This window comes from Canis lupus, chromosome 21 (genome assembly GCF_048164855.1).
Source record: "Canis lupus baileyi chromosome 21, mCanLup2.hap1, whole genome shotgun sequence".
Lineage (NCBI taxonomy): Eukaryota > Metazoa > Chordata > Mammalia > Carnivora > Canidae > Canis > Canis lupus.
The window spans coordinates 32,255,473-32,274,014 of record NC_132858.1 but is presented as its reverse complement, the minus strand read 5'-3'; the positions used below and the strand labels follow the sequence as shown (position 1 = coordinate 32,274,014).

Sequence of the window (18,542 nt, the reverse complement as noted above, 5' to 3'; positions counted from 1 at the left end):
AATCTATCAATCTATAATATTAAAATGGTAGAGCTGGTTTACTATCCCCTACTTCTCTGATTTAAATCTTCGTCAAATTTCACAAACTCAAGTAGAGCATAATGTCAGTAAAAATTAAAAAAAAATTTATTTCTAACATAACAAATTGTGTAATATAAAACTCAAACCAAAGTCCTTGACATTTTTGTCTTCAATTAATAAGGCACTATTTATGCTAGGCTGAATAGAGTAATCCAATATATTGTGATTTAATAGTCCTCTGATAATATATGCTCAGTTTGGTTTTAGATATTAAACCAAGCATGTTTTAGCTTTGAGAGTTCATGCTTTCTTTTTTTAATGTTTGGAATATATAGAAAATAATTTGCTTAATTTTGTAATTTATGACATTTCTACTGCTCCTTGGTTTCATATACAGGGAAAAATTACATGACCTTTACCTAACAGAAATAGTGCAGTTGATAGCTTTACTTGGAATCCTATTTGTCATTTGTACTATATTTTTTGGATATTATGCATCACACATTGAACGCTTTGAGACAAAGTGAAAACTGATACTCCAAACTTATGAATATTGCACTTAATATTTCTATTCATTTGTTTATTGTTTTATTCATCTTTATAATTTTTAAAGCTGACTTTAGAAATAGTCTGTGTTGGGTTATTTATATATTCATTTATTTTTTCAAAAAATAGAGTTCTTTGCAATATGAACTATTAGACTGAAAGGATACAGTGAAGACCTAGTATGTTTATTCAACTGGAAGTTCTCTTATGGGAGAAACTGATGTTTAACACCATATGATAAAATGCTGTAACACAAAAGACAAATATCTAAACTTAATTAAATCGGTCTTAAATTTATTGAAACCCATAAAAGTATGTGGGAAGAGAGCTATAGACAAACCTTTGAAATATGATGATGAATGTGAAATAATATATGTAACTTATACAACGCAATTATTTATATATTCAACACGTTGTTAGTCAGGGTATACATTTGTTACCTACCAAACTTTCCAGATATATTTCTTTGCCATCCATATCATCTCCAAATATAATTTCCAAATTTAAGCTGAGTCTTGTTAGGTCCCTCAAACAAAAACCACATATATTTTCAGGTAGAATTTGCATATATAAATTTTTTATTTAAATTTCTATTTTTTGAGAACGTTAAGAAATTTTGCTTTGAAGTCATCTGTTCTTCTTGTTTGTCACAGAATTCCTAATGTTTCATATTCTAGAAAAGATTTATTTATTTGAGAGAGCGTGTGTGTGTGTGCACAAGTGGGGGAAGGGCAGAGGGAAAGAGTCTTCAAGCAGACACTCAGTCTTATGACCCAGGAGCTCATGACCTGAGCTAAAACCCAGAGCAGGAAGCTCCCCGGACAGAGCCACCTGGGCGCCCTCTCAATCCTTACCACACGGTTGCTTGTCCAGGCCATACTTAGGCTATGCCAAATGCAGAGCTGGAAGATGGGAAAGCCCTGCAGTGTACAGGCCACAAGGACTCGTTTTTGAATGCTTTGCGTACAGGTATATTTCCAATACAACTTACCAACAATTTTTCTCTAAACTTGGCCTGCTGCAATATGGAGAAAGAAAGAAGGCTGGCAAATATGAACAGGAAATACAAAATATGAACTAAAAAACCTGGACTGGAAATATAGTGTAAGTAATAAGGCCTGTAAATCCACAGCTGTCTGTGAATTCACTGCATAGATCACTGCAGGTTATTTTTGGATATCTGATTCCTTATCCTCTCCGGGGCTAGTGAACACTTTAAACTGGAGTTCACATGCTGAAAATAAACCGTTTAGGCAGCATTTTCTGTTGCCTATATTTTTACCTATCCCTAATTAAATACAAGCTTAATTTTAATTTCCCATATTCCAATCTACAGTCTACTTATATTCCACTTAAGATAAAGTATTTCAAAACATTAGTCTATAAAAGGTGGTGAAAAAGAAGGTTGCAAAGAGAGAAGAAACTTCCAAAATTTGAGTTCTTCACCATATGCAAAAAGGATAGTCATATTTTCTTCTTATAGGCCTTTTAAAAGACTGAGTTACATGTAGTTTATATAAGTAAAGTAAAAGAAAAATAATATAAGTCAAAGAAACTTAATTTGTATAGTGTTTGTTTATTTAGGGTTACTAGAAATTTCCGGTGTCCCAGAAATACTGCAAAACTCTCACTTTGAGGTGGAAATCCTATTTCTATAGCAATAAATCAAAGTTAAATTTTAAGGGTTAGATTCACTTAAATACTTAGACCTTATAGACTAAGTGTCCATATTATAAATAAAATTTGAGGCTGAATTGAATAATATTATGTAGAAACATTCAATTTCAAATGTTATATTTATGAACATATATTAAGGAATATGAAGCCCACAAACATTATTTAGGTGTCTCTCACACAGCCAGCAGATATTGATAGGTAGTATAACATAGATAGGGCAAAAGTAAATATTCAAAATAATCATTTTTTTAAATTAAGCATTTCATGGAAGAACTGTGCCAACTCAGAGTCTGAACACACCTGACATAAATATAATGAATCAATCAGGTACTAAGTAATGCTGTAGAAGGAAAACTATAGACACAAATTAATTCATCCAAATATTACTTATTAGTTCTTTCTCATTCTTTAGGTGCCACTGATTTAATTCTCCTTGTATGGGTTTCCTTCTATCAATTCATCTGCTCCAATTTCATAGACAATGCAGAATTTTTAACACACCTTTCTCAGTCCAATGCAACTGGCATCTATGAAACATTATTTATGTCACAAGTTTTTGTAGGATTTGAAAGCATAAGAACATAACTCCCATTACTGAATTAGTTGCACTATAGCTGTGGAAAGAAGTAATCACAGAAGTTCAAATTTTTTGTGGTGATTACTATAATAAAAATGTACAGAAGATTATGAGAAGATTGTTCTGGGGGAATTCATGAGTTGAATATTGAAGCATATGTTAAACCTCGCAGGATAAAAGAAAACTGGTAGATGAGTGTTTTGACTAGAGGGAAACATTTGCAAAGGCACAGAGCTAGGAAACAATAAATGCATAAACAAATGCATCGTATTTAAGGCAAAAAATCCTAGACGATGAGTTTAGGCAGATAGGCATTTCTTGATGATTTGAGCTATATCTGGTAAGTGATGGGATGACAGTGGCTATTTTAAGCAGACCATTGACAGCATGTAGTTTGCACTTTAAGTGAATCCTGCCCCAATATAGATGATAGGTTTGATTTAAGCAGGACTTCAGGCAAGGACACAAGTTAGGGAGTTGCTGAACGGGATTGACAGGCATGAAATGATGAGGGCTTAAACGGGTCCCCAGATTAACACCCGTAGGCAATGCCGCTACAAGAGAAATATCATGACTCTGGGATCGATAAGAGGTGCACGTGAGAGAAAAGACATTGTGAAGCTGGAGCTCAAGTTTTGAGGGTATGTTAGTGAAGGCGACCTAAATTGAGATAAATATCGACGGGGAAGATTGTGAAGCACGACGGCTATTTTGAGTGTCAGTGGCTTATGGGAGAGCCAACTAGAGGTGCCTAGAAAGGACAAGGGCTGCGATCAGGAAGCCGGCCGTGTTTACGTGCAATCGCGCCTGCAGGAGCTGGGGCGCGGGGAGAAGAGCCTCCCGCAGGGGAAGCCGTCCACACTGCGGGCAGCTGTGCGGTCCGGGAAGTCAGAGCGGAAGGGTGTCCGCGGGTCGCCGCGCTGGCCCAGGGGAGCCGCGGACCCCGAGCATCCGAGCGCAGAGCCCCAGTCTTAGGGCCTGGCGGGGGTACGCGGGGGCACACGGGGCACGCGGGGGCAGAGGAGCAAGGAGAAGGAGCTCAAACCTGAAAAAGAAGTCCCCCTGTTGTGGTGTCGTTGTTTTGTCTTGGTCGCCACCCCCCCCCCACCAGTGCTGTCCCCGCGGCGCCGCCCACCCACCCGCTTCACGCTTGAACGCGCAACCCTCCCGAAGGCGTCCCCAGGCCCCAGGCCCGAGGCAAGAGCTCCGCCCCCCCCCCCCCCCCCCCAGCTCAAGGCAGCTTCTGGCCAGAAAACCGACCAAACAAAGAGCTACTTTTCATAATACTGAGCTTTTGTTACCTAGAAGACTTTAAAATGTTCAAGAAATCATCCAGAATGTTCCACTTGGCAGGAGCTTCCCTCGTACCTCCATCATTTCCAGGTTAAAGCCTTTTTAAGAGTCCCCTGAGAAACAGACGAACAAAAACAAACAAGGGGACAAAAACCACTACAGGATTTCCAAATACAGAAAGAACAATAGAAAACTGAATGCAAAATGGAAAAGGAATATTTGGGAAGCAATAAAGCCTTTTAATAGAATACTACCGGGAATTCAAGACAATACTACCGGGAATTCTATGGGACTTTAAATATAAGAAAAGATTTATGTTTTAACAACTTACCCAGTTGCATCCCTTCCAGACATGCACCCTCTGCCGCACGGATACGCATAATCCAGTGGCTTGAGCACTTGGTTACTCAGACCAACTTTTACACAGGAATTCAATTTTCATTGTTCTGTCCATTCTGCATCTATGATCTCAAGCAGGGGTCCGTTTAATCCTTACAGGAAGAGTCGGATGAGGAGCACAAGTCTAAGAAACGGATTGCACTTCACGTTTACTGTATTTTATAAAAGCCAGGAAAACTATGCCAAACACTGCCTTTCCTCAATGTGACCTATTTGTTCATCCCTAAAATAGTTACTCACCTGGGGCCTCACCCTGGACCAGGGCTCTGGAGTCTGACCCGGCCGTTCCTCGGCTCAGTCCAGGTTCTGAGGCGACCCAAGCCGCCCCCTTTCCAGCCTGGGCTCTAGGCCAGACCCAGCCGGTCCCCAGATCCCCGCGGGGCCCAAGCCGGCGGCGTCCCAGCCCCATGCAGCCCTGCTCTCCGGGTGTGTGGCGGTGGGATCTCTGGGTCTGCGGGTGTGCGGGCGTCCAGGTCTCTGGGCGTGCGGGTGTGCGGGCGTGTGGGGGTGGGGGTGTGCGGGCGTGGGGGTGTGCGGGCGTGGGGGTGTGCGGGTGTGGGGGTGTGCGGGCGTGCAGGTGTGCGGGCGTGCGGGTGTGCGGGTGTGCGGGCGTGGGGGTGTGCGGGCGTGGGGGTGTGCGGGCGTGGGGGTGTGCGGGCGTGCGGGTGTGCGGGCCTGCGGGTGTGCGGGCGTGGGGGTGTGCGGGCGTGCAGGTGTGCGGGCGTACGGATGTGCTGGTGTGCGGGCGTGGGAGTGTGCGGGCGTGGGGGTGTGCGGGCGTGCAGGTGTGCGGGCGTACGGATGTGCTGGTGTGCGGGCGTGGGAGTGTGCGGGCGTGGGGGTGTGCGGTGTGCGGGCGTGCGGGGGTGGGGATGTGCGGGCGTGCGGGTGTGCGGGCGTGGGGGTGTGCGGGCGTGGGGGTGTGCGGGTGTGGGGGTGTGCGGGCGTGGGGGTGTGCGGGCGTGCGGGTGTGCGGGCGTGGGGGTGTGCGGGCGTGGGGGTGTGCGGGTGTGGGGGTGTGCGGGCGTGGGGGCGTGCGGGCGTGGGGGTGTGCGGGTGTGGGGGTGTGCGGGCGTGCGGGCGTGCGGGTGTGCGGGTGTGCGGGCGTGGGGGTGTGCGGGCGTGGGGGCGTGCGGGTGTGGGGGTGTGCGGGCGTGCGGGCGTGCGGGCGTGCGGGTGTGCGGGCGTGGGGGTGTGCGGGCGTGCAGGTGTGCGGGCGTACGGATGTGCTGGTGTGCGGGCGTGGGAATGTGCGGGCGTGGGGGTGTGCGGGCGTGCGGGTGTGCGGGTGTGCGGGCGTGGGGGTGTGCGGGCGTGGGGGTGTGCGGGCGTGCGGGTGTGCGGGCGTGGGGGTGTGCGGGCGTGGGGGTGTGCGGGTGTGGGGCTGTGCGGGCGTGCAGGTGTGCGGGCGTGCGGGTGTGCGGGTGTGCGGGTGTGCGGGCGTGGGGGTGTGCGGGCGTGGGGGTGTGCGGGCGTGCAGGTGTGCGGGCGTACGGATGTGCTGGTGTGCGGGCGTGGGAGTGTGCGGGCGTGGGGGTGTGCGGGCGTGGGGGTGTGCGGGCGTGGGGGTGTGCGGGCGTGCAGGTGTGCGGGCGTACGGATGTGCTGGTGTGCGGGCGTGGGAGTGTGCGGGCGTGGGGGTGTGCGGTGTGCGGGCGTGCGGGGGTGGGGATGTGCGGGCGTGCGGGTGTGCGGGCGTGGGGGTGTGCGGGCGTGGGGGCGTGCGGGTGTGGGGGTGTGCGGGCGTGCGGGTGTGCGGGCGTACGGATGTGCTGGTGTGCGGGCGTGGGAGTGTGCGGGCGTGCGGGTGTGCGGGCGTGGGGGTGTGCGGGCGTGGGGGTGTGCGGGTGTGGGGGTGTGCGGGCGTGCAGGTGTGCGGGCGTGCGGGTGTGCGGGTGTGCGGGCGTGGGGGTGTGCGGGCGTGGGGGTGTGCGGGTGTGGGGGTGTGCGGGCGTGCGGGGGTGGGGATGTGCGGGCGTGCGGGTGTGCGGGCGTGGGGGTGTGCGGGCGTGGGGGTGTGCGGGCGTGCAGGTGTGCGGGTGTGCGGGCGTGGGGGTGTGCGGGTGTGCGGGCTGCGGGTCTGCAGGTGTGCGGGCGTGCGGGCGTGGGGGTGTGCGGGCGTGCGGGCGTGGGGCCTCCGCAGGGAGCAGCGTGGGGACCAGGAGTTGCGCGTGGGGCCAGCCTGTCCCCGAGCGGCTCTGGACTCTGGCTCCGACCCCGTCACGTCCTGCAGGCGTCCGGACGCGAGATAGAAAATGTAAAGGGAAGGGAGCCTGCGAGCTCCCCGGGACGCTGCGGCGGGAGGACGGGTGCGCGGGGTTCGCGGCCGCCTGGGAGGGGCAGGACAGCGGCGCTGCGGCTCGGGGCGCGGGGGGCGCGGAGGGGGTTACCTCGAGGACAGCAGTGCAGCCGCGAAGGACACCCAGTGCTCCCTGCACGCTCGCTCCCCACGTGGGCGCCAGCACCCGCCCCCGCCCCCCCCCCCCCCCCCCGCCAGCCACCCTCCGTCTCTTCCCCGAGGTGGAGAGTCCCCGAGGCTCACCTGAGAAGAAGGGGAAGAGCAGTGGGAGGGCGGCGAGCGTGCCCGAGCTTCCCCGGTTAGGACGCCCTCCCTGAGAGCTGCGCCCCTAACGGAGGTTTGGTGTGGTAATGGGGACCCAACTGTGACTCCATTTAGGGCCTTATCTTTAACGAGAGATGATAATTGTATTCTGACTCATGCAAACTGCCAAAAGTAATTAGAAATTCAGGAAAACTAGTTGGATATTTAGTGATATTTAAGGAATATTGATATGCTTATTTGGGGTATGATAACGGTGTTGTTGGTTTATTTTGGAGAAATAAGACTTTTCAGATCCTTCTTTGAATTCAAACAACATGATATTGACGTCTGGAATTTGTCAAAATAATGAACCAGGAGGCGTAGGTAGGGATAGATTTGAAATGACATTGGATACTGTGTGTAATGAGGTAACTGAGGATTCGTTAAGCAGTTTTTCCTATTTTAATCTGCTTTTGAAATTCTCCAAAATAAAAAGATTAAATTTTTAAAATTAAAAGCGATTTTGAATTACGGACTAGAATTTCAGCATTGAATGAATAGAACTTACCCAAATTAGAATCAATTTTATGTATGAATAAACTGTAGAAATAGGTTGGAAGCAGCACTTAAATTTTGTCAGCATTTAAGAGAAAATACAAAGGAAATGTCACTCTTTTATAGATAACCTGAATTAATTTATCTCTCGATTTTACTTCTCTATAAATCTGAATGATTTAATTCAAATAATGGGTTATTGATGGCATTTTTCTAAATTTTCCATCGACTTAGGAGAAGCAATTCCTATTTACATATTTTACTGGTGAATCTTAATTATCCACAGAGTAGAATGTGATTTCTTCTCTTAATTAAGAAATACTATAATCCTTGTGATTAGTTTCAGTTTAAAATTGTATTAAGTACATGTTAAATGGAAAATTTTTATAAATTGGGAAAAGTTATACATCTTCTCTGTCCCAAAACTTACGGTATGTTTTGTGTGTATGTATGTGTGTTATTTTGAAGATTATAACTTAATCATAAATGATATTTATATTATTTGGAGGTTTTATATCTCAGGCTCCAGAAAGGCAAGAACATTAATCTTTGCCATAGACAATATATGTCAATAAAAACCGACTTAGGAATTTTATCCTATACATTTTCAATAGTTAGAGAAGACAGGTGTTGCTTTCGGCTAACATGAAACTGTGACATTGTAACGATCACAAATTATGTGCGCATGAGTACCCATAGCTAAACATGTGAATTATTGGTTTTAATTGTTGTCTTAAAAGTTATGGTTTTCTTTCCTTGATAAGAAGTGGGCTAGTTCATTGCATTTGATTAATAGGTAAAAAGCTGGTTTAAAAAAATATATATGACTGATATTTGCCTTTCTGCAAAATGACCTTATATTGCAGTTGAAGGGTTGAAAGTAAATGGTGCTCAAAGAGAATACAGAGTTTTTGTCTTTGAAAAAAAAAAAAGATACGCTCCTTGGAAATGCACCACTCGAAACGTGATTACCACGTAGGAGAACCCAGTAATTTCTCTTGCCTTGAGACATAGAAACCCCAATTTTTTAATGATGTGCAAAGCATTTAAATAAAAAATAAAAAGTGGATGTATTACTTAGTACTGCTTTGAAACAAATTCGTTCCTGTAAAACATCAGTCTCTCTACGAATGCAACCCACCAAGAGCTTACCATTCAAAGGTACATATTCTATATCTTTCTACTCCTGTATGAAGATTTTCTAATCATTTCACATAAAGGTTTTAACTTGTCTTAACAGGTTTTTTAAATAAACAAGTATTTTGTATTAGACACTAATTTTCTTTTTTTTTTTAAAAGATTTATTTATTTATGAAAGAGAGAGAGTGAGCTGCAGGGAGGTGCAGAGGGAGAGTGAGTCTTAAGCAGACTTTGCGCTCAGGTCTCATGACCCTTAGACCTGAGCAGAAACCAAGAGTCAGCACTTAACCAAATGAGCCAGCCAGGGGCCCCTAGGTACTAATTTTCTAAAGATTACTAGCTAACTGCTCATTATACAAATGAGTTTAATGTTATCTATGACGTTTAAAAAAATCATCTTGAGGAATTTGTTTGCCTGTACCAGAAAAGTGAACTTTCACTGCCTTAATTATTGTATTTTCCTTAAATCACTGGTGTGTTTTATATGCATTCTAAAGGCTACTAAATATCTAAGTATAAACATCACTCACTTGCCTATAACCTTCTACATATAAACTATTAAAAACAAGAACTAAGAAATGTGTTCCTCTCTCCTTGAGTTACCATTTGAAAAATAAAAGCTTAGAGCTCACACATAAGAAAGAAGTATTTATTGACTGTTCTTTCTGGGCCAGACATAGTTAAGGTCCTGTTATAAAAAGACAACGAAGCAGAGTGTGAGTGTGTTCTCAAGGAGGATACTCTTGGGTTAGCAAGTTAACAGACAAGGAAATACAGCATTAAAATAGATTATAATCTATGCTGAGAAAGCACGAATTAGAGAAATTCCTGGAAGTGCAATTTAGGTGGGGCTTCCGGGAAGAAATAAATACCTTGCCTGAGACTTGAGGTAGCAATAATTAGCCCTTCGTGTGTGTGTGTGTGTGTGTGTGTGTGCGTGTGTGTGTATGTGTGGAAACTGGGTGACTTGGAACATCAACGTGGAGATGAAGGGAAAGGACAGGCAGTAGGGAGCCCTTATGCAAGAGAGCTTTGGGCTTGAAGGAAATACAGATTGTGCCTGAGGCTCAAAGATGAAGCTCCAGGGGGAGAGCCTCCCATGGGGGGTGGGGGGGGAGCAGAAAGCATTTGTACCAAGCTCATGATTTCAGTTCGCTTGAAGACCGTGAAGAATCACTGGGTTGTTTTAAGTAAGGGAATTATGTGTGAAGACTGCATTGTTTATTTGTTGAAACCACATCCAACTCAGCAAGTTTACTGTTTCTGAGAATGCTTTATGATCGTAAGAGTGAAAAGTCGGCCACAGTATAACAGAGTTTAGTTTAGAGTTTATACACAGAGTATAACTGTGTTATAACAGTATAACACAGTATTTCAGGTCCTAGTGACCCACATTCAGTTGGCCTAAAATCCTGTGACGTTTTTCACACCTGAGCTCCACAAAATACAGAAAGAGACGGGAAACTCAGCGCCAGATCGTCTGTATGCTAGGAAATCAGTGAACATAATACCTGGAAAAAGAATATATTACAAGAACAATCCTTTAACTTAAAATCAGTATGAGTCTTTGAAGAGATCCATTTCTCCTTTTTCTTAGGTGTCTCTAAACTAGAAGTTTTTGACTCCGTTTCCATTGGAGCTTCCCACCCAGGTTCCCACAATTGATTTCATCTTCTTCCCTAACTTAACCGTTTTGCAATGTAACATTTTCATAACCTCTTCTTAGGCTACCCCATCAACAAACTTTTCCCCTTATGTCATGAATAACAAACTGAATGTGTTTGCATGCGGGCGCGCACACCACACACACACACACACATGCAAATAAATGAAATCCAAAAATACTCTTTCCACTCAGTGTCAGATTTCCCATAGTTAGGCTTTACAGTTTCGCCCCCATTATTCATTACAGAGGGAATAGTGAAAAATTGTACCTGAGGAAGGTGTAATCCTTCTTTACCTTTCTGTCACATATGATGCTCTCACATTTACCCATATGAAATCACCTATGACTTTTTCATTTGCCTCTTACGCAATTGATTACATATGGAATATACCTTCAGAGCTAATCTCTTTTCTTTCAACAGAGATACAGACCTTTATTATTCCATTATGCATGCGAGTTTACAGCTATTTGTACTGTTTAGGAACAAAGGAATATTTGCATTATTACCAGGATGTCAAATTACCATGTGAGACAACCAGTAACTGTTTTGGGAGGTTATTTTCACAGAACACACTAACAATCTCCAAATCATACTTCCAAGACCAGTTATATTATGAGATCAGGACACGCGGATGATATGTGTAACTGCCACAGAAGCCTCCATCTTTCACAGGCAAAAAGGACTGATATCCTGGTGAAGGGTCTCAAGTAAACAGCCTATTGTGTCAGTCTTTGAAAGATCTGCAACAGAACGGTCTCTCTCCTCTTGTGGATACAGGGTTGAAAGGGAGCATCTTTTCCTCTCTTTTTGAGACTCCCTGTTTATCCTGAAGACGTTCATTTCTAAGGCCCACTTCCAGAACTTCATTAGTTAACATTCAAAGTAAAACAGCAGACCTGATGTGATCATGACAGTGCACCCCACCACTATCACCACCACCGAGAGTCCCCGATCTCCCAAAGGAGTCAAGGTTGAGCTGGCACAGTGTTGGGCTTTCCATCAATACAGGTGGGGAGAGGAAGATGCCGGGTTGTTCATAATTGACATAGCCTCTCCATTTCTGTGCATGTCTGGAAACGTCCATAATAAAGAGCAAAACATTACAAAAAAAAAAAAGAAGAAGAAGAAGACCGATACAGCTACATTTTCTCATTAGGCAAAAATGGGGTAAGTGGTTAAGATTTTACTTATGGCAAAATAAGCAGCATACAGCCTCAATCTTCCGCAGATGCAAGGCCACACCTGGAGCCACAGCACGATGACAGCGAGCACACGTCCACACACCCGCCCCCGGTCTGCAGGCCGGGCTCCCGGAAGGCTGGGGAGGGTGGGTGTGTGCCTCACGCACGGGCAGGGGCCTGGGTCCACGGGCAGTTCTCGAGGTCCTCGTTGACCGGAGGCCAACTGGGGCCGACAGCGACCCGGACAGATCTCAACGGCCAGACAGGGATGGGGCACGGAACAGACCTCGACGAAGGTTCATCGGAAGGGCCCGGAGGCAGGGAGAGACGTGGTCCAGAATACACGGCACACGGCTTCTCGCGCAGCCTCCTCCACGCCCGGCAGCCGGGGACCCCGCAGGGCAGACAGGCCAAAGTCAGAGATCCAGGAGGGGGCGGCAACCGGGCTGGCGACCCAGGGCTTTGGAACAATCAGTTTGGGCTGACGGCCGACCCTGCGTGCATTGCGCAGTGGCGGCAGCAGCGACACCTGCCGCGGATGAGCACGGCCAGCGCCAGCACCGAGCTGAGCAGGCCACCGGCCTGAAGGGGCAGGGCTTGAGGACGCGCTCGCTGGTCCCCCTGGAGGACGGCTGGGTGTCCACGTTACAGCCAGCTGGGAAGGGCCAGGGCCCAGCACACGGTCCAGGCAATGCGGGCAAAAGGCCGCACACGCTTGAGGCGGGTGTGCCGAACGTATGAACAGTAGGGGTGAGGCCCTGTAACGCGGAGCACTGATGTGAAGACCCACGAGGGCCACGAGGAGGCGAGAGAACATGGTCGCTTATACCTATTCTTGTAACTGAAGTCCCGGGGGGCGGGGGAATGCCAGTGTGCGGAGGCCACCATGAAGACACGGCGGGCGGGCGGCCTGGTCGGCGAGGCGCAGGTCCGACGGGGGTTGGGGACACTGGGGCAGGGTCAGTTGGGCTCGGGCGCCCGGGGGCCCGGCCTGCCCTTCTCGGCGCGGGCCCCTCGCTCATAAGGTAGTACTGCAGGGGGTTGGGCCACAGCGCCTCGCTGATGATCTCCACCGTCTTGTCCGACTCGATGGAGCTGTGGTCAGAAAACCACCCAAAGAAGCTGCGGCTGTTGTCCGGGCTCCCCGGGCTCAGGGACGGCAGATCGTGCCCCGGCAGCCCCTGGACGGGGGTGGGAGGGACACCACCTGGCCCGAGAGCCCGCGGCGTACTCCTTGATGAGCACCTTGTTCTGGAAGTAGGGGTTGCGGCCGAAGTAGAACTTGATCTTGTAGCCCAGCCTGGCCAGGCTGTAGAGGTAGCCGAGGGCCTCCCGCTCCTGGCTGTTGAGAAAGGACGACAGCTGCGGGTGGTCCTGAAGGCGCGCCCCAGAAGCCAGGATGCTCGGGATGAGCAGGTTCCTGCGCTCCAGGTGACGCAGCCGCAGCTGCCCGACCCTGCGCCACAGGCCGGCGCGTTCATGGTCTCCAGCTTCAGCGGCACCGCCTCCAGCGTGTCCACGAGGCCGCCGGGGCCCGGCCCCCCTCCCCCGCCTCCCCCGCCCCCTCCCCCTCCGCCGCGCCCGCCCCGCCGTCCCCCCCCCCCCCCCGCCCTTCGGCCTCCCCGCGGGCCCTCGCCACCCCCCGCCCCCGCCCCCGGGCCCGCAGCGCGAGGCCGCAGTCCAGGGGCAGCGCGCAGGCCTCCCCCGCCGCCTCCGTCTCCGCCTCTCCCGGGACCCAAAACTGAGTCAAAACAGCATTAAAACAAAGTATATTATACTATGGAAATAGACACATAGGAACAGCTAAGTCTTAATACATGGCGTTAAATGACACCAAGAGAGATACGTGGTTTTGTCAAATAAAGATGCGGGCCCTACGGAAACTAGGTGAGGGCAGAGGTAAGGGAAGCATGGTTGGAGCACTTCATTCCACTCTGGAGTCTTAAAACTTGAGAATTGCTCAGACAAGAAAGAAAACAGCAGGTGGGGGGGGAGGAGCACTACTGTCAAAGAGAAGAGCATGAATTTAGGCCAAATGCTGGAAAGAACAATTGGGTATTTTAGTATTTGTATTACAAAAAGTGAGACTCCACTGGGATATACTTGAAGTTCAGCAACTGCCTGTACCTCCAGACTCCTCTCTGCCCACCACGCTTCGCTCTACAGAAGCCTGAGTGGCTAAATCTCTGTAACTTTAGAAGACCGGAGGTCAGAGGGGGCTTGCTCTGTGGGACCCAGGAAATTGAACAAAAATCCCCTACCCCTGGACAAGCAGAGCAGGACTGATTCCATTTTGTGCTACACCCGCCTCCTCCCCTATGATCCTCACATGACCTGCTTATTGCTTAAGGCGCTGCCCCACCCTAGTCAGGCCGCTGGGCACACCCTAATCGGCTCACCCATGATAGGCCCCCACATTGGGCTCCATGCTTAGTGGAGAGTCTGCTTCTCTCCTTCTCCCTCTGCCCCTCCCCTGCTTGTGCACATGCTTGCTCTCTCTCTAAAATGAATAAATAAATCTTTAAAAAATAAAAAAATAAAATAAGTAAAACAAATAAAACAACCTTGTCTTTCTTCCCAACCACCTTTTACTCTTTACTCTCTTACCCTGATCTATTTTTCTTCAGAAATGTGCTTCAAAGTTACTTAACTACCTATCAACTCATTCAAATACGAGGTAATCCAATACAATTTATTTTTAATTCATATAAAATCTTTCCTTTAAAATAATTGTTTAATCCTTCATTAAAGACTAAAAAGTTATTTTTAATAAACCCCATCCCATAACTGCCACATACAGAATCACTTTATAAATGTCACTGAGCACTCTTGTTACATATGTAGTAGCACTTTAAATGTTATGCAAGCCTCAAATAATATACGGATTTTCCATGTCTCCATATAAATGTCATTATTTGAAACAGATACTGGGTATATTTTTGAAATGTTATCTCATTAATCATCATTGTTCTACAAAATGATGGTAGTAAAAATACAGTTTACAGTAATGTAACTGTGCAAAATGATTTTAATTAGAAGACAATATTGTGTGTGGTTCTATAAATCTAATTTAATGCTATTCATTGCCTGGAAGGTCAAGAAATGGGCCGACCAAGAAGTAGGTAATAAGAGAAACAGGATTTTACTTATGGAGTTAAACTCTAACTTCCACACACTATATGATATACATAGGCCAGAGATATCATTTTATGAAGACAGAATCACTTGCAAAAAGAATATGATGGCAAATTGATTAAAAAATTAACATTACTGAAGAAAAAATGTGCCCAGATTTTGTGAGAAATGTATATGGAAAAAAAGAAGATGTTGGCAGCAGCTCTCCACGATTATATGAGGAAGAGATTGCCCTGAGTCAACAGTTTGGCCCCTCTTTGGAATGAGCAAGGGAATCTATTGAGAAAATGGCTACATCTGCCTATTTTAGCCTGTAGGCATGAAATATTCAAATCCTATAAGTACCCCTCTGTTTTATTCCCACCTCTCAGACACCAGTTCTGATTCTATTGTCAACCAGCAGTCTTCTGATAATGGTCTCCTCATGCAGCTTTCCTAAAGGAAATGTGCTACGACAGTTATATTTCTGTCATAAGATAATAAATTTGCATTGTAGCTTATATATGTCGCTTCTGATTTTAATCAACATGAAGCAGCCTTCTCAGCTTGATGAACTTGATACTATTGAACTTACCAAAATTTGTCCTAATAATGCAAAAGACCAGGTCACCATGTCCTATACTGTGATTAAATAAGCATTGTAAATTGTCCCTTTGCAATGTCTCTCTTTGACAAGTTACGAACTTGTTTACAACATCTTCAAGATCAAATCTATAAACGGTATGGTACTACCCCACAAATAATTGTAGACTTCCAAGAAAGTACGTTTTCTTCTTTTGTAAAATCTTGATAGATTTCCTAGGTGTCATTGCATTACCGACTATGTTAAAGATGCAAATCGTTCTGCAATATATGTCTTTTGCCTTACTGGAGAGTCAGCTTTTTCTTTCTTTATTATATGGATAAAGGAGGGGGATTTCTTTAAAGTCCTAAAGTATAGATGTAAAGAAATTTACACATTTTCTCTAATTCCTTCTTCATAGAACTCCGTCTTCTATGATTCTAACATATCATCTGGAAATTATATTTCTATTATTTCTTTCAAGACTTTGCTTCAAGCACCTGCATCCCAGGAGAGCATACACATGAGAAATCTCCAGGTCTTACATAATTGTCTCTGAATAACCCCTGAATTAGTTCTTAATCAAAAGCAGGAATTTTTCCATCTAAAGGCCCAACCCTATTAATAAAGACTGAATTTTGTAGTATCTTGACTCTAGTCCTCATTCACATGGTAATGACGGTTCCTGCTCTTCCGTAGTAGTTTTGAATCCTTCATCAACAGATTGTAGGACAAATGTTTAAATAAGTCTTTAATGTATGTAAATGTATCCCTGGATTCTTGTTTCCTACTCCACCTTCAACTAATCCAGTAATTAAACACGTAAAGAGAAAAAATAGAGTAATAAAATTAACACTTTATACACGTGGAGTGATGTGAATTATTTGTTCCTATATTTATTCTATAAGCACTGCATCTAACCGCTGGACACTGAAAAATCAGACTACAAACTGGAAGAGCTAGGATATCTACACACAGAACAAGGCACATAGAAATATGCATTTGCCTTAAGAGAATCACTTGATTTTACTTTAATTGAAACAATATCGGGACGCCTGGGTGGCTCAGCAGCTGAGCGTCTGCCTTCAGCCTGGGGCGTGACCCCGGGTTGGTCGAGTCCCAGGTCGGGCTCCCCACAGGGAGCCTGCTTCTCCCTCTGCCTGTGTCTCTGCCTCACTCTGTGTCTCTCATGAATAAATAAATAAAATTTTTAAAAAAAGAAACTAATTGAATATTTCTGTCATGTTAAAAACGTGCTAGATTAAAAACTGCAAAGTACTAGGATAAAAGATGAAAGATTGCACAACTCAATATAGAACTGCTATATGCTATTATAAAAACATAAGTGCATCCTGAACACAATTCCAATACGTTAAAGAGGATTTTTTCCCCCCACACCACCAAGCAATGCTCTGACAGCAGTGGAGTGTCTAAGAATTCAACTCAATTCTGACACTATCTACTTGGCATAGATTCCACATTCAGTCCTCCAAGACTGCCCCCTGCCCCCCACTTCAAGTGCCAGTCGCAAGTCCAGGTGTCACCTGTACTTCTGACCAGCTGGCTATAAATCATGGGCTCCCACAGCCTCCTCCTTAGGTTCCATTAATTTGCTAGAGAGGCTTACAGAACTCAGGGAAACATTTTACTTACTAGTAATGACCTCGTTGGCTTATTATGAAAGGATGTAGCTCAGGAGCAGCCAGACGAAGAGATGCTTACAGCAAGGTATGGGGAAAGGTCATGGAGCATCCACGCTCTCTCCAGTTTTGCCACTATCTCTGCATCTCCACCTGCGCACCAACCCAGAAGCTCTCTGAACCTGCAATTTTGAGCTTTTATGGAGGCTCTATTAAATAAGCAAAATTGATGAACTCATTGGCCATTGGTGATTAATTCAGCCTTTAGCCTCTCTCCTCTCCCTGGAAATCAGGGAGGGAGACTAAAGTTCTGAACTTTTATTCACAGTTGGGTTTCCATGGCGACCAGCCCCCATCCTTAGGTGCTTTCCAAAAGCCACCTAATTAACATAAACCTGGTTGTGGTGGCAAGGGGCTTGTTATGAATAGCAAGATATCAATTTTACCTTTATGGCTCCAAAGCTATTTTAGGAATTAAACACAAGAGACCGAATATTATACCAAAAAATGCTCCCATTGCTCTTATCACTCAGGAAATTCCGAAAGTTTGGGAAACTATGGATAAAGACCAAATATACATGAGCGGTGTATTTTGGTCATTGAATGGCCAAATATGGATTTCTTATAAATCACTATTTTGTGAAATATATACCAACTTTGATTATAGAACAAATTAGAATAACTTCATCTCCCACGCAAGGGGTGATGGTGAAAGGAAATGGAATTTAGGGGGGAACTCTCCAGAAATAATTGTCTGATTTTTATTAAATGTCTTGAATACAAGCTATCCTCAGGTAGCACCCTAGATGTAAGGAAGGCAGTAAAGAAGGCTGATTTTAAGAAGTATTCAAATGAGTCAGAGGCTAGAGTCTCAGGCCGTGGGAGACAGGTTTCCAGAAGAAAGTTGGACCACCCTTATCGAATACTCAAAAAGGTGGCCGAGTAATTGGACTGAAAAAAGGTCAATACGGTTTTGGTTTCCACTGATGAAAAATGTTTCTGAAAATAGGTCAGAGCCCTCTTTGTTTCATGGTCCCAACTTCTTTCAGTTGACTACATTATCAGGCAAGTAGAAAAGAAGCTAAGAGAGTATTATAAGTCTCATAAAGACACAGCAAAATCCAGAGGAAAGAAAAGGGTATTTTCTCTTTTTGAATTAAATAATACCTTGCCCAGAAGTGCTCTCCCCAGAGAATTTTTCCCATTTGGCCTATAGATAAATCATTTGTAAAGAGGATCCGACCACCACTAGGTTAAATAAATGTAGCTTCTCCCCTGATGCTAAAGATGCTGCTAGCTTTCCCTGAATCAAGTGGCTGTGAGGCAGATAAGACAACCTGATTACAGCTACAGTTATTTTAGGAAGAAGAATGTAGAAAGAATGAACACTAGATAGACAAGTCTTCTGAATCATGGCATCTCACACTTTAACGTGCACATGAACCACCTAGAGATCCTGAGAAGTGTGGACTTGGAATCAGTAGAGTCTGTAGGGGACCCTAAATTCTGAAGTTCTAACAAGTTCTCATGTAATGTCAGTAATGCTGGCCTTGACAATAGTTTGAGTAAGAAGGTGCAAGAACAGCCATTGTGCACTTTCTCTGAAT

General features: G+C 45.8%; 1 long non-coding RNA gene across 1 annotated transcript; it reads right to left on the bottom strand.

Moving 5' to 3' along the window:
• Positions 1-1,587: 1,587 nt before the first annotated feature.
• LOC140613508 (uncharacterized) lies at positions 1,588-17,231 on the bottom strand. The gene is made up of 4 exons (XR_012014506.1): positions 16,949-17,231; positions 4,446-4,637; positions 4,123-4,227; positions 1,588-3,866 (listed from the first exon to the last, which is right to left on the bottom strand). It is a non-coding gene; the product is annotated as an uncharacterized lncRNA (long non-coding RNA).
• Between the last annotated feature and the right edge of the window lie 1,311 nt (positions 17,232-18,542).